A 12,540-nucleotide genomic window follows, 5' to 3' on the forward strand; every position below is an offset into this window, starting at 1 on the left:
ACTGTTCATTATTTTCACCTCTATTAATTATATGTATTTTTATAATGTATATATTTATATTTTCCGATAAATATACATAGACATATAGCGATATATAGGGAGATACATACATATAAGTTGATACGTACAAGTTTATAAGTAAATGAGATGTTTTTCCAATTAATACTTCTAAGAACTGAATGGAAACAAAATCGTAAAGTTTAGATAAGTCCCACTGAGCTTTGTACTTAGATCCCTGTTTTCAGAGTCCAGATTGACAAGCATAACACTATCAACCCACCTGTACCAGGTTGAGCTTTCCGTTTTGACAGAAGAGATTGCATTCACAGGGAAATCTTAATTTTTATTGCAAAATCTTATCTCACATAAAAAGTACTGTTCAACAGAGTCATAGCGTTACTTTAGTCCTTTGTGCAACATACTTCCCTAACATAGTTCAATGGGCAAAAGTTGAACAGAATAGAAAAGTAATACAATTCTGTTTGTCTTTGACTGTAGAACATAAAAAATGTGAAATGTCCACATTGCTGCAGCAATTTGCTCCCCTGTCACATGGGAGGTTCCATGGTGTAATGGTTAGCACTTTGGACTTTGAATCCAAGGATCCGAGTTCAAATCTCGGTGGGACCACTTTCATGACTTATGACCAAATCTTTTTCTGTCAAGTGTATTCATAAATATCATAAATCTAACACGGGTAGAGTGAAACATTAATGTATTGATTGTATTTTAAAAGTCTATTTGATGTGAGCAAATTATAGAACTTTTAGAAAACATGGAAATTAAATGGCTCAAAATAATGAGACATTTTGTGAGCTGACTCTGTTTTCTCAAACTCATCACAAGGGGCTGATGCAAGATATTACTTGTTTAAATCTTACTGTTATTGATAAGGGGAACAAGGAACTTTTTTAATTGGAAAGCCTTCATTAAAAGAAAACTTGAGGAATCAAATTGTGTATTTTGGGGGCAGAAGAGATGAACTTTTAAATAACAATCTTGAAATTCAGACACACAGATATTTACACTCTGTTTTTCTAAAGTAAATCCATAACCATGAAGTAGAATCTTTTGAAAGACATGTCAGATGTATTAATCTGAATTCCTCTTTCAAAGAAATGCACAATTAAATGCACTGTGTAAGTCAAGAATGTTGTCAGATAAGAAATCAGCAAAATTAACTATCTTATTACTGATCATACAGATGAGAAAGAAAAAGAACCTCTTGCTCAAATTGTGGATGGGAAAGAACAGTTTTTAGTTTTCAGCTTCTGTACTTATGTTTATGATTAATTCATTTCTTTATATTGTATTATCGCTATCTAGATGGATATAGCCATGTATACATACTTATACGTTGATAAGTTTCAGTATAAAGCTTTGACGTTATGTTTTTCCAAGTCCAAATTCTAAGAAATTAGTGAAATATTAAATCTCATAATTCAAGCAGGTCCCACCGAGATTTGAACTCGGATCGCTGGATTCAGAGTCCAGAGTGCTAACCATTACACCATGGAACCCAGCCATACACGAGAGCTTTTTCCATTGAGACAAAAGAGAGCGCATCAGTGCGGGGGCTTTTCTTACATTGATGAAAAGATATCTCAGTTGAATGCTCATAGTGTAAAGAGCGATAATGTGATTTGATTCTTTTCAGCTACATTCTCCATAACAGTGTTAAATGTGCAAACGTTTATCAGGACATGCAATTTACAAAATAATGATCATCTTTGACTGAAGAATATTAAAACATTCTACATTTCCAAACTACTACATCCATTTCTCTGTCTCTCACATGGGTGGCTCCAAAGAGCAATGGTTGGCACTTTGGACTTTGCATGCAAAGGTACCAGTCCAATTCTTTGAGGTACTTCTTTACTACTCTTGACCTTTTCCATTTCTGTCATCTTTGTTTATTGATAGCTCCAATCCAACACCAGTAGGTTGAAAGAGACAAATATTGACTCCTTTCAAAATGTCCAACAGCTTGAACAAGTTACAGAAATACGAACTTTATAATACTTTTACATCACATTCCTAGACAAAATAGTGTGACATTACAAAATCCTATCCTGTTTTTCTCAAATGCATTTCAGAGGGCTGATTCCCAGCATTCCTTTTTGAAGATTTCCACACTATTGATAAGGCGAATATAGCACATTCTGAAAGAGATGTTTTCTTAAATCAAACCTAGAGAACCACAATGACGGTATCATTCAGATAGTAGAAATGTTTTTTGTATATTAGTATGGAAGTTGTGAAATAAAACATTTCTCATGCTGATTTTCAACAGTCGATCTGCAATCATGAAATATAAGCTTTTGCTTGGAGGCCTCAAAGGCACTGATCTAATTTTCTTTTTTAAAATTATTCACAGATCGTATGATATGCTTTGTACAAATCAACTATGTTGTTAGATCAAAATTGATTAAAAAGTGACTATCTCAATTTCAGGACATATAGAAGAGGAAGGAGAAGGCGCTCATGTTTCAAATGCGGAGAGGCAACAACTGTTCATTATTTTCACCTCTATTAATTATATGTATTTTTATAATGTATATATTTATATTTTCCGATAAATATACATAGACATATAGCGATATATTGGGAGATACATACATATAAGTTGATACGTACAAGTTTATAAGTAAATGAGATGTTTTTCCAATTAATACTTCTAAGAACTGAATGGAAACAAAATCGTAAAGTTTAGATAAGTCCCACTGAGCTTTGTACTTAGATCCATGTTTTCAGAGTCCAGATTGACAAGCATAACACTATCAACCCACCTGTACCAGGTTGAGCTTTCCGTTTTGACAGAAGAGATTGCATTCACAGGGAAATCTTAATTTTTATTGCAAAATCTTATCTCACATAAAAAGTACTGTTCAACAGAGTCATAGCGTTACTTGAGTCCTTTGTGCAACATACTTCCCTAACATAGTTCAATGGGCAAAAGTTGAACAGAATAGAAAAGTAATACAATTCTGTTTGTCTTTGACTGTAGAACATAAAAAATGTGAAATGTCCACATTGCAGCAGCAATTTGCTCCCCTGTCACATGGGAGGTTCCATGGTGTAATGGTTAGCACTTTGGACTTTGAATCCAAGGATCCGAGTTCAAATCTCGGTGGGACCACTTTCATGACTTATGACCAAAACTTTTTCTGTCAAGTGTATTCATAAATATCATAAATCTAACACGGGTAGAGTGAAACATTAATGTATTGATTGTATTTTAAAAGTCTATTTGATGTGAGCAAATTATAGAACTTTTAGAAAACATGGAAATTAAATGGCTCAAAATAATGAGACATTTTGTGAGCTGACTCTGTTTTCTCAAACTCATCACAAGGGGCTGATGCAAGATATTACTTTTTTAAATCTTACTGTTATTGATAAGGGGAACAAGGAACTTTTTTAATTGGAAAGCCTTCATTAAAAGAAAACTTGAGGAATCAAATTGTGTATTTTGGGGGCAGAAGAGATGAACTTTTAAATAACAATCTTGAAATTCAGACACACAGATATTTACACTCTGTTTTTCTAAAGTAAATCCATAACCATGAAGTAGAATCTTTTGAAAGACATGTCAGATGTATTAATCTGAATTCCTCTTTCAAAGAAATGCACAATTAAATGCACTGTGTAAGTCAAGAATGTTGTCAGATAAGAAATCAGCAAAATTAACTATCTTATTACTGATCATACAGATGAGAAAGAAAAAGAACCTCTTGCTCAAATTGTGGATGGGAAAGAACAGTTTTTAGTTTTCAGCTTCTGTACTTATGTTTATGATTAATTCATTTCTTTATATTGTATTATCGCTATCTAGATGGATATAGCCATGTATACATACTTATACGTTGATAAGTTTCAGTATAAAGCTTTGACGTTATGTTTTTCCAAGTCCAAATTCTAAGAAATTAGTGAAATATTAAATCTCATAATTCAAGCAGGTCCCACCGAGATTTGAACTCGGATCGCTGGATTCAGAGTCCAGAGTGCTAACCATTACACCATGGAACCCAGCCATACACGAGAGCTTTTTCCATTGAGACAAAAGAGAGCGCATCAGTGCGGGGGCTTTTCTTACATTGATGAAAAGATATCTCAGTTGAATGCTCATAGTGTAAAGAGCGATAATGTGATTTGATTCTTTTCAGCTACATTCTCCATAACAGTGTTAAATGTGCAAACGTTTATCAGGACATGCAATTTACAAAATAATGATCATCTTTGACTGAAGAATATTAAAACATTCTACATTTCCAAACTACTACATCCATTTCTCTGTCTCTCACATGGGTGGCTCCAAAGAGCAATGGTTGGCACTTTGGACTTTGCATGCAAAGGTACCAGTCCAATTCTTTGAGGTACTTCTTTACTACTCTTGACCTTTTCCATTTCTGTCATCTTTGTTTATTGATAGCTCCAATCCAACACCAGTAGGTTGAAAGAGACAAATATTGACTCCTTTCAAAATGTCCAACAGCTTGAACAAGTTACAGAAATACGAACTTTATAATACTTTTACATCACATTCCTAGACAAAATAGTGTGACATTACAAAATCCTATCCTGTTTTTCTCAAATGCATTTCAGAGGGCTGATTCCCAGCATTCCTTTTTGAAGATTTCCACACTATTGATAAGGCGAATATAGCACATTTTGAAAGAGATGTTTTCTTAAATCAAACCTAGAGAACCACAATGACGGTATCATTCAGATAGAGGAAATGTTTTTTGTATATTAGTATGGAAGTTGTGAAATAAAACATTTCTCATGCTGATTTTCAACAGTCGATCTGCAATCATGAAATATAAGCTTTTGCTTGGAGGCCTCAAAGGCACTGATCTAATTTTCTTTTTTAAAATTATTCACAGATCGTATGATATGCTTTGTACAAATCAACTATGTTGTTAGATCAAAATTGATTAAAAAGTGACTATCTCAATTTCAGGACATATAGAAGAGGAAGGAGAAGGCGCTCATGTTTCAAATGCGGAGAGGCAACAACTGTTCATTATTTTCACCTCTATTAATTATATGTATTTTTATAATGTATATATTTATATTTTCCGATAAATATACATAGACATATAGCGATATATAGGGAGATACATACATATAAGTTGATACGTACAAGTTTATAAGTAAATGAGATGTTTTTCCAATTAATACTTCTAAGAACTGAATGGAAACAAAATCGTAAAGTTTAGATAAGTCCCACTGAGCTTTGTACTTAGATCCCTGTTTTCAGAGTCCAGATTGACAAGCATAACACTATAAACCCACCTGTACCAGGTTGAGCTTTCCGTTTTGACAGAAGAGATTGCATTCACAGGGAAATCTTAATTTTTATTGCAAAATCTTATCTCACATAAAAAGTACTGTTCAACAGAGTCATAGCGTTACTTGAGTCCTTTGTGCAACATACTTCCCTAACATAGTTCAATGGGCAAAAGTTGAACAGAATAGAAAAGTAATACCATTCTGTTTGTCTTTGACTGTAGAACATAAAAAATGTGAAATGTCCACATTGCTGCAGCAATTTGCTCCCCTGTCACATGGGAGGTTCCATGGTGTAATGGTTAGCACTTTGGACTTTGAATCCAAGGATCCGAGTTCAAATCTCGGTGGGACCACTTTCATGACTTATGACCAAATCTTTTTCTGTCAAGTGTATTCATAAATATCATAAATCTAACACGGGTAGAGTGAAACATTAATGTATTGATTGTATTTTAAAAGTCTATTTGATGTGAGCAAATTATAGAACTTTTAGAAAACATGGAAATTAAATGGCTCAAAATAATGAGACATTTTGTGAGCTGACTCTGTTTTCTCAAACTCATCACAAGGGGCTGATGCAAGATATTACTTGTTTAAATCTTACTGTTATTGATAAGGGGAACAAGGAACTTTTTTAATTGGAAAGCCTTCATTAAAAGAAAACTTGAGGAATCAAATTGTGTATTTTGGGGGCAGAAGAGATGAACTTTTAAATAACAATCTTTAAATTCAGACACACAGATATTTACACTCTGTTTTTCTAAAGTAAATCCATAACCATGAAGTAGAATCTTTCGAAAGACATGTCAGATGTATTAATCTGAATTCCTCTTTCAAAGAAATGCACAATTAAATGCACTGTGTAAGTCAAGAATGTTGTCAGATAAGAAATCAGCAAAATTAACTATCTTATTACTGATCATACAGATGAGAAAGAAAAAGAACCTCTTGCTCAAATTGTGGATGGGAAAGAACAGTTTTTAGTTTTCAGCTTCTGTACTTATGTTTATGATTAATTCATTTCTTTATATTGTATTATCGCTATCTAGATGGATATAGCCATGTATACATACTTATACGTTGATAAGTTTCAGTATAAAGCTTTGACGTTATGTTTTTCCAAGTCCAAATTCTAAGAAATTAGTGAAATATTAAATCTCATAATTCAAGCAGGTCCCACCGAGATTTGAACTCGGATCGCTGGATTCAGAGTCCAGAGTGCTAACCATTACACCATGGAACCCCGCCATACATGAGGGCTTTTTCCATTGAGACAAAAGAGAGCGCATCAGTGCGGGGGCTTTTCTTACATTGATGAAAAGATATCTCAGTTGAATGCTCATAGTGTAAAGAGCGATAATGTGATTTGATTCTTTTCAGCTACATTCTCCATAACAGTGTTAAATGTGCAAACGTTTATCAGGACATGCAATTTACAAAATAATGATCATCTTTGACTGAAGAATATTAAAACATTCTACATTTCCAAACTACTACATCCATTTCTCTGTCTCTCACATGGGTGGCTCCAAAGAGCAATGGTTGGCACTTTGGACTTTGCATGCAAAGGTACCAGTCCAATTCTTTGAGGTACTTCTTTACTACTCTTGACCTTTTCCATTTCTGTCATCTTTGTTTATTGATAGCTCCAATCCAACACCAGTAGGTTGAAAGAGACAAATATTGAGTCCTTTCAAAATGTCCAACAGCTTGAACAAGTTACAGAAATACGAACTTTATAATACTTTTACATCACATTCCTAGACAAAATAGTGTGACATTACAAAATCCTATCCTGTTTTTCTCAAATGCATTTCAGAGGGCTGATTCCCAGCATTCCTTTTTGAAGATTTCCACACTATTGATAAGGCGAATATAGCACATTTTGAAAGAGATGTTTTCTTAAATCAAACCTAGAGAACCACAATGACTGTATCATTCAGATAGTAGAAATGTTTTTTGTATATTAGTATGGAAGTTGTGAAATAAAACATTTCTCATGCTGATTTTCAACAGTCGATCTGCAATCATGAAATATAAGCTTTTGCTTGGAGGCCTCAAAGGCACTGATCTAATTTTCTTTTTTAAAATTATTCACAGATCGTATGATATGCTTTGTACAAATCAACTATGTTGTTAGATCAAAATTGATTAAAAAGTGACTATCTCAATTTCAGGACATATAGAAGAGGAAGGAGAAGGCGCTCATGTTTCAAATGCAGAGAGGCAACAACTGTTCATTATTTTCACCTCTATTAATTATATGTATTTTTATAATGTATATATTTATATTTTCCGATAAATATACATAGACTTATAGCGATATATAGGGAGATACATACATATAAGTTGATACGTACAAGTTTATAAGTAAATGAGATGTTTTTCCAATTAATACTTCTAAGAACTGAATGGAAACAAAATCGTAAAGTTTAGATAAGTCCCACTGAGCTTTGTACTTAGATCCCTGTTTTCAGAGTCCAGATTGACAAGCATAACACTATCAACCCACCTGTACCAGGTTGAGCTTTCCGTTTTGACAGAAGAGATTGCATTCACAGGGAAATCTTAATTTTTATTGCAAAATCTTATCTCACATAAAAAGTACTGTTCAACAGAGTCATAGCGTTACTTGAGTCCTTTGTGCAACATACTTCCCTAACATAGTTCAATGGGCAAAAGTTGAACAGAATAGAAAAGTAATACAATTCTGTTTGTCTTTGACTGTAGAACATAAAAAATGTGAAATGTCCACATTGCTGCAGCAATTTGCTCCCCTGTCACATGGGAGGTTCCATGGTGTAATGGTTAGCACTTTGGACTTTGAATCCAAGGATCCGAGTTCAAATCTCGGTGGGACCACTTTCATGACTTATGACCAAATCTTTTTCTGTCAAGTGTATTCATAAATATCATAAATCTAACACGGGTAGAGTGAAACATTAATATATTGATTGTATTTTAAAAGTCTATTTGATGTGAGCAAATTATAGAACTTTTAGAAAACATGGAAATTAAATGGCTCAAAATAATGAGACATTTTGTGAGCTGACTCTGTTTTCTCAAACTCATCACAAGGGGCTGATGCAAGATATTACTTGTTTAAATCTTACTGTTATTGATAAGGGGAACAAGGAACTTTTTTAATTGGAAAGCCTTCATTAAAAGAAAACTTGAGGAATCAAATTGTGTATTTTGGGGGCAGAAGAGATGAACTTTTAAATAACAATCTTGAAATTCAGACACACAGATATTTACACTCTGTTTTTCTAAAGTAAATCCATAACCATGAAGTAGAATCTTTTGAAAGACATGTCAGATGTATTAATCTGAATTCCTCTTTCAAAGAAATGCACAATTAAATGCACTGTGTAAGTCAAGAATGTTGTCAGATAAGAAATCAGCAAAATTAACTATCTTATTACTGATCATACAGATGAGAAAGAAAAAGAACCTCTTGCTCAAATTGTGGATGGGAAAGAACAGTTTTTAGTTTTCAGCTTCTGTACTTATGTTTATGATTAATTCATTTCTTTATATTGTATTATCGCTATCTAGATGGATATAGACATAGATACATACTTATACGTTGATAAGTTTCAGTATAAAGCTTTGACGTTATGTTTTTCCAAGTCCAAATTCTAAGAAATTAGTGAAATATTAAATCTCATAATTCAAGCAGGTCCCACCGAGATTTGAACTCGGATCGCTGGATTCAGAGTCCAGAGTGCTAACCATTACACCATGGAACCCCGCCATACATGAGGGCTTTTTCCATTGAGACAAAAGAGAGCGCATCAGTGCGGGGGCTTTTCTTACATTGATGAAAAGATATCTCAGTTGAATGCTCATAGTGTAAAGAGCGATAATGTGATTTGATTCTTTTCAGCTACATTCTCCATAACAGTGTTAAATGTGCAAACGTTTATCAGGACATGCAATTTACAAAATAATGATCATCTTTGACTGAAGAATATTAAAACATTCTACATTTCCAAACTACTACATCCATTTCTCTGTCTCTCACATGGGTGGCTCCAAAGAGCAATGGTTGGCACTTTGGACTTTGCATGCAAAGGTACCAGTCCAATTCTTTGAGGTACTTCTTTACTACTCTTGACCTTTTCCATTTCTGTCATCTTTGTTTATTGATAGCTCCAATCCAACACCAGCAGGTTGAAAGAGACAAATATTGACTCCTTTCAAAATGTCCAACAGCTTGAACAAGTTACAGAAATACGAACTTTATAATACTTTTACATCACATTCCTAGACAAAATAGTGTGACATTACAAAATCCTATCCTGTTTTTCTCAAATGCATTTCAGAGGGCTGATTCCCAGCATACCTTTTTGAAGATTTCCACACTATTGATAAGGCGAATATAGCACATTTTGAAAGAGATGTTTTCTTAAATGAAACCAAGAGAACCACAGTGACGGTATCATTCAGATAGTAGAAATGTTTTTTGTATATTAGTATGGAAGTTGTGAAATAAAACATTTCTCATGCTGATTTTCAACAGTCGATCTGCAATAATGAAATATAAGCTTTTGCTTGGAGGCCTCAAAGGTACTGATCTAATTTTCTTTTTTAAAATTATTCACAGATCGTATGATATGCTTTGTACAAATCAACTATGTTGTTAGATCAAAATTGATTAAAAAGTGACTATCTCAATTTCAGGACATATAGAAGAGGAAGGAGAAGGCGCTCATGTTTCAAATGCGGAGAGGCAACAACTGTTCATTATTTTCACCTCTATTAATTATATGTATTTTTATAATGTATATATTTATATTTTCCGATAAATATACATAGACATATAGCGATATATGGGGAGATACATACATATAAGTTGATACGTACAAGTTTATAAGTAAATGAGATGTTTTTCCAATTAATACTTCTAAGAACTGAATGGAAACAAAATCGTAAAGTTTAGATAAGTCCCACTGAGCTTTGTACTTAGATCCCTGTTTTCAGAGTCCAGATTGACAAGCATAACACTATCAACCCACCTGTACCAGGTTGAGCTTTCCGTTTTGACAGAAGAGATTGCATTCACAGGGAAATCTTAATTTTTCTTGCAAAATCTTATCTCACATAAAAAGTACTGTTCAACAGAGTCATAGCGTTACTTGAGTCCTTTGTGCAACATACTTCCCTACCATAGTTCAATGGGCAAAAGTTGAACAGAATAGAAAAGTAATACAATTCTGTTTGTCTTTGACTGTAGAACATAAAAAATGTGAAATGTCCACATTGCTGCAGCAATTTGCTCCCCTGTCACATGGGAGGTTCCATGGTGTAATGGTTAGCACTTTGGACTTTGAATCCAAGGATCCGAGTTCAAATCTCGGTGGGACCACTTTCATGACTTATGACCAAATCTTTTTCTGTCAAGTGTATTCATAAATATCATAAATCTAACACGGGTAGAGTGAAACATTAATGTATTGATTGTATTTTAAAAGTCTATTTGATGTGAGCAAATTATAGAACTTTTAGAAAACATGGAAATTAAATGGCTCAAAATAATGAGACATTTTGTGAGCTGACTCTGTTTTCTCAAACTCATCACAAGGGGCTGATGCAAGATATTACTTGTTTAAATCTTACTGTTATTGATAAGGGGAACAAGGAACTTTTTTAATTGGAAAGCCTTCATTAAAAGAAAACTTGAGGAATCAAATTGTGTATTTTGGGGGCAGAAGAGATGAACTTTTAAATAACAATCTTGAAATTCAGACACACAGATATTTACACTCTGTTTTTCTAAAGTAAATCCATAACCATGAAGTAGAATCTTTTGAAAGACATGTCAGATGTATTAATCTGAATTCCTCTTTCAAAGAAATGCACAATTAAATGCACTGTGTAAGTCAAGAATGTTGTCAGATAAGAAATCAGCAAAATTAACTATCTTATTACTGATCATACAGATGAGAAAGAAAAAGAACCTCTTGCTCAAATTGTGGATGGGAAAGAACAGTTTTTAGTTTTCAGCTTCTGTACTTATGTTTATGATTAATTCATTTCTTTATATTGTATTATCGCTATCTAGATGGATATAGCCATGTATACATACTTATACGTTGATAAGTTTCAGTATAAAGCTTTGACGTTATGTTTTTCCAAGTCCAAATTCTAAGAAATTAGTGAAATATTAAATCTCATAATTCAAGCAGGTCCCACCGAGATTTGAACTCGGATCGCTGGATTCAGAGTCCAGAGTGCTAACCATTACACCATGGAACCCCGCCATACATGAGGGCTTTTTCCATTGAGACAAAAGAGAGCGCATCAGTGCGGGGGCTTTTCTTACATTGATGAAAAGATATCTCAGTTGAATGCTCATAGTGTAAAGAGCGATAATGTGATTTGATTCTTTTCAGCTACATTCTCCATAACAGTGTTAAATGTGCAAACGTTTATCAGGACATGCAATTTACAAAATAATGATCATCTTTGACTGAAGAATATTAAAACATTCTACATTTCCAAACTACTACATCCATTTCTCTGTCTCTCACATGGGTGGCTCCAAAGAGCAATGGTTGGCACTTTGGACTTTGCATGCAAAGGTACCAGTCCAATTCTTTGAGGTACTTCTTTACTACTCTTGACCTTTTCCATTTCTGACATCTTTGTTTATTGATAGCTCCAATCCAACACCAGCAGGTTGAAAGAGACAAATATTGACTCCTTTCAAAATGTCCAACAGCTTGAACAAGTTACAGAAATACGAACTTTATAATACTTTTACATCACATTCCTAGACAAAATAGTGTGACATTACAAAATCCTATCCTGTTTTTCTCAAATGCATTTCAGATGGCTGATTCCCAGCATACCTTTTTGAAGATTTCCACACTATTGATAAGGCGCATATAGCACATTTTGAAAGAGATGTTTTCTTAAATGAAACCAAGAGAACCACAGTGACGGTATCATTCAGATAGTAGAAATGTTTTTTGTATATTAGTATGGAAGTTGTGAAATAAAACATTTCTCATGCTGATTTTCAACAGTCGATCTGCAATCATGAAATATAAGCTTTTGCTTGGAGGCCTCAAAGGCACTGATCTAATTTTCTTTTTTAAAATTATTCACAGATCGTATGATATGCTTTGTACAAATCAACTATGTTGTTAGATCAAAATTGATTAAAAAGTGACTATCTCAATTTCAGGACATATAGAAGAGGAAGGAGAAGGCGCTCATGTTTCAAATGCGGAGAGG

At 33.7% G+C, this 12,540-nt stretch overlaps 10 non-coding genes across 10 annotated transcripts; 5 read left to right on the forward strand and 5 right to left on the reverse strand.

Annotated features, from left to right (window-relative positions):
• The first annotated feature begins 558 nt into the window (after window positions 1-558).
• TRNAQ-UUG (transfer RNA glutamine (anticodon UUG)) lies at window positions 559-630 on the forward strand. The gene has a single exon. It is a non-coding gene; the product is annotated as a tRNA-Gln (tRNA).
• Window positions 631-1,448: 818 nt separating this feature from the next.
• On the reverse strand, window positions 1,449-1,520 carry TRNAQ-CUG (transfer RNA glutamine (anticodon CUG)). Its single transcript has one exon. It is a non-coding gene; the product is annotated as a tRNA-Gln (tRNA).
• A 1,547-nt stretch (window positions 1,521-3,067) lies between these two features.
• TRNAQ-UUG (transfer RNA glutamine (anticodon UUG)) lies at window positions 3,068-3,139 on the forward strand. Its single transcript has one exon. It is a non-coding gene; the product is annotated as a tRNA-Gln (tRNA).
• An 818-nt stretch (window positions 3,140-3,957) lies between these two features.
• Window positions 3,958-4,029, reverse strand: TRNAQ-CUG (transfer RNA glutamine (anticodon CUG)). The gene has a single exon. It is a non-coding gene; the product is annotated as a tRNA-Gln (tRNA).
• A 1,547-nt stretch (window positions 4,030-5,576) lies between these two features.
• On the forward strand, window positions 5,577-5,648 carry TRNAQ-UUG (transfer RNA glutamine (anticodon UUG)). The gene has a single exon. It is a non-coding gene; the product is annotated as a tRNA-Gln (tRNA).
• Window positions 5,649-6,466: 818 nt separating this feature from the next.
• On the reverse strand, window positions 6,467-6,538 carry TRNAQ-CUG (transfer RNA glutamine (anticodon CUG)). Its single transcript has one exon. It is a non-coding gene; the product is annotated as a tRNA-Gln (tRNA).
• A 1,547-nt stretch (window positions 6,539-8,085) lies between these two features.
• Window positions 8,086-8,157, forward strand: TRNAQ-UUG (transfer RNA glutamine (anticodon UUG)). Its single transcript has one exon. It is a non-coding gene; the product is annotated as a tRNA-Gln (tRNA).
• An 818-nt stretch (window positions 8,158-8,975) lies between these two features.
• TRNAQ-CUG (transfer RNA glutamine (anticodon CUG)) lies at window positions 8,976-9,047 on the reverse strand. The gene has a single exon. It is a non-coding gene; the product is annotated as a tRNA-Gln (tRNA).
• A 1,547-nt stretch (window positions 9,048-10,594) lies between these two features.
• Window positions 10,595-10,666, forward strand: TRNAQ-UUG (transfer RNA glutamine (anticodon UUG)). Its single transcript has one exon. It is a non-coding gene; the product is annotated as a tRNA-Gln (tRNA).
• Window positions 10,667-11,484: 818 nt separating this feature from the next.
• On the reverse strand, window positions 11,485-11,556 carry TRNAQ-CUG (transfer RNA glutamine (anticodon CUG)). Its single transcript has one exon. It is a non-coding gene; the product is annotated as a tRNA-Gln (tRNA).
• Window positions 11,557-12,540: the final 984 nt, after the last annotated feature.

This window comes from Lissotriton vulgaris, unplaced genomic scaffold (genome assembly GCF_964263255.1).
Source record: "Lissotriton vulgaris unplaced genomic scaffold, aLisVul1.2 SCAFFOLD_714, whole genome shotgun sequence".
Taxonomy (NCBI): Eukaryota; Metazoa; Chordata; class Amphibia; order Caudata; family Salamandridae; genus Lissotriton; species Lissotriton vulgaris.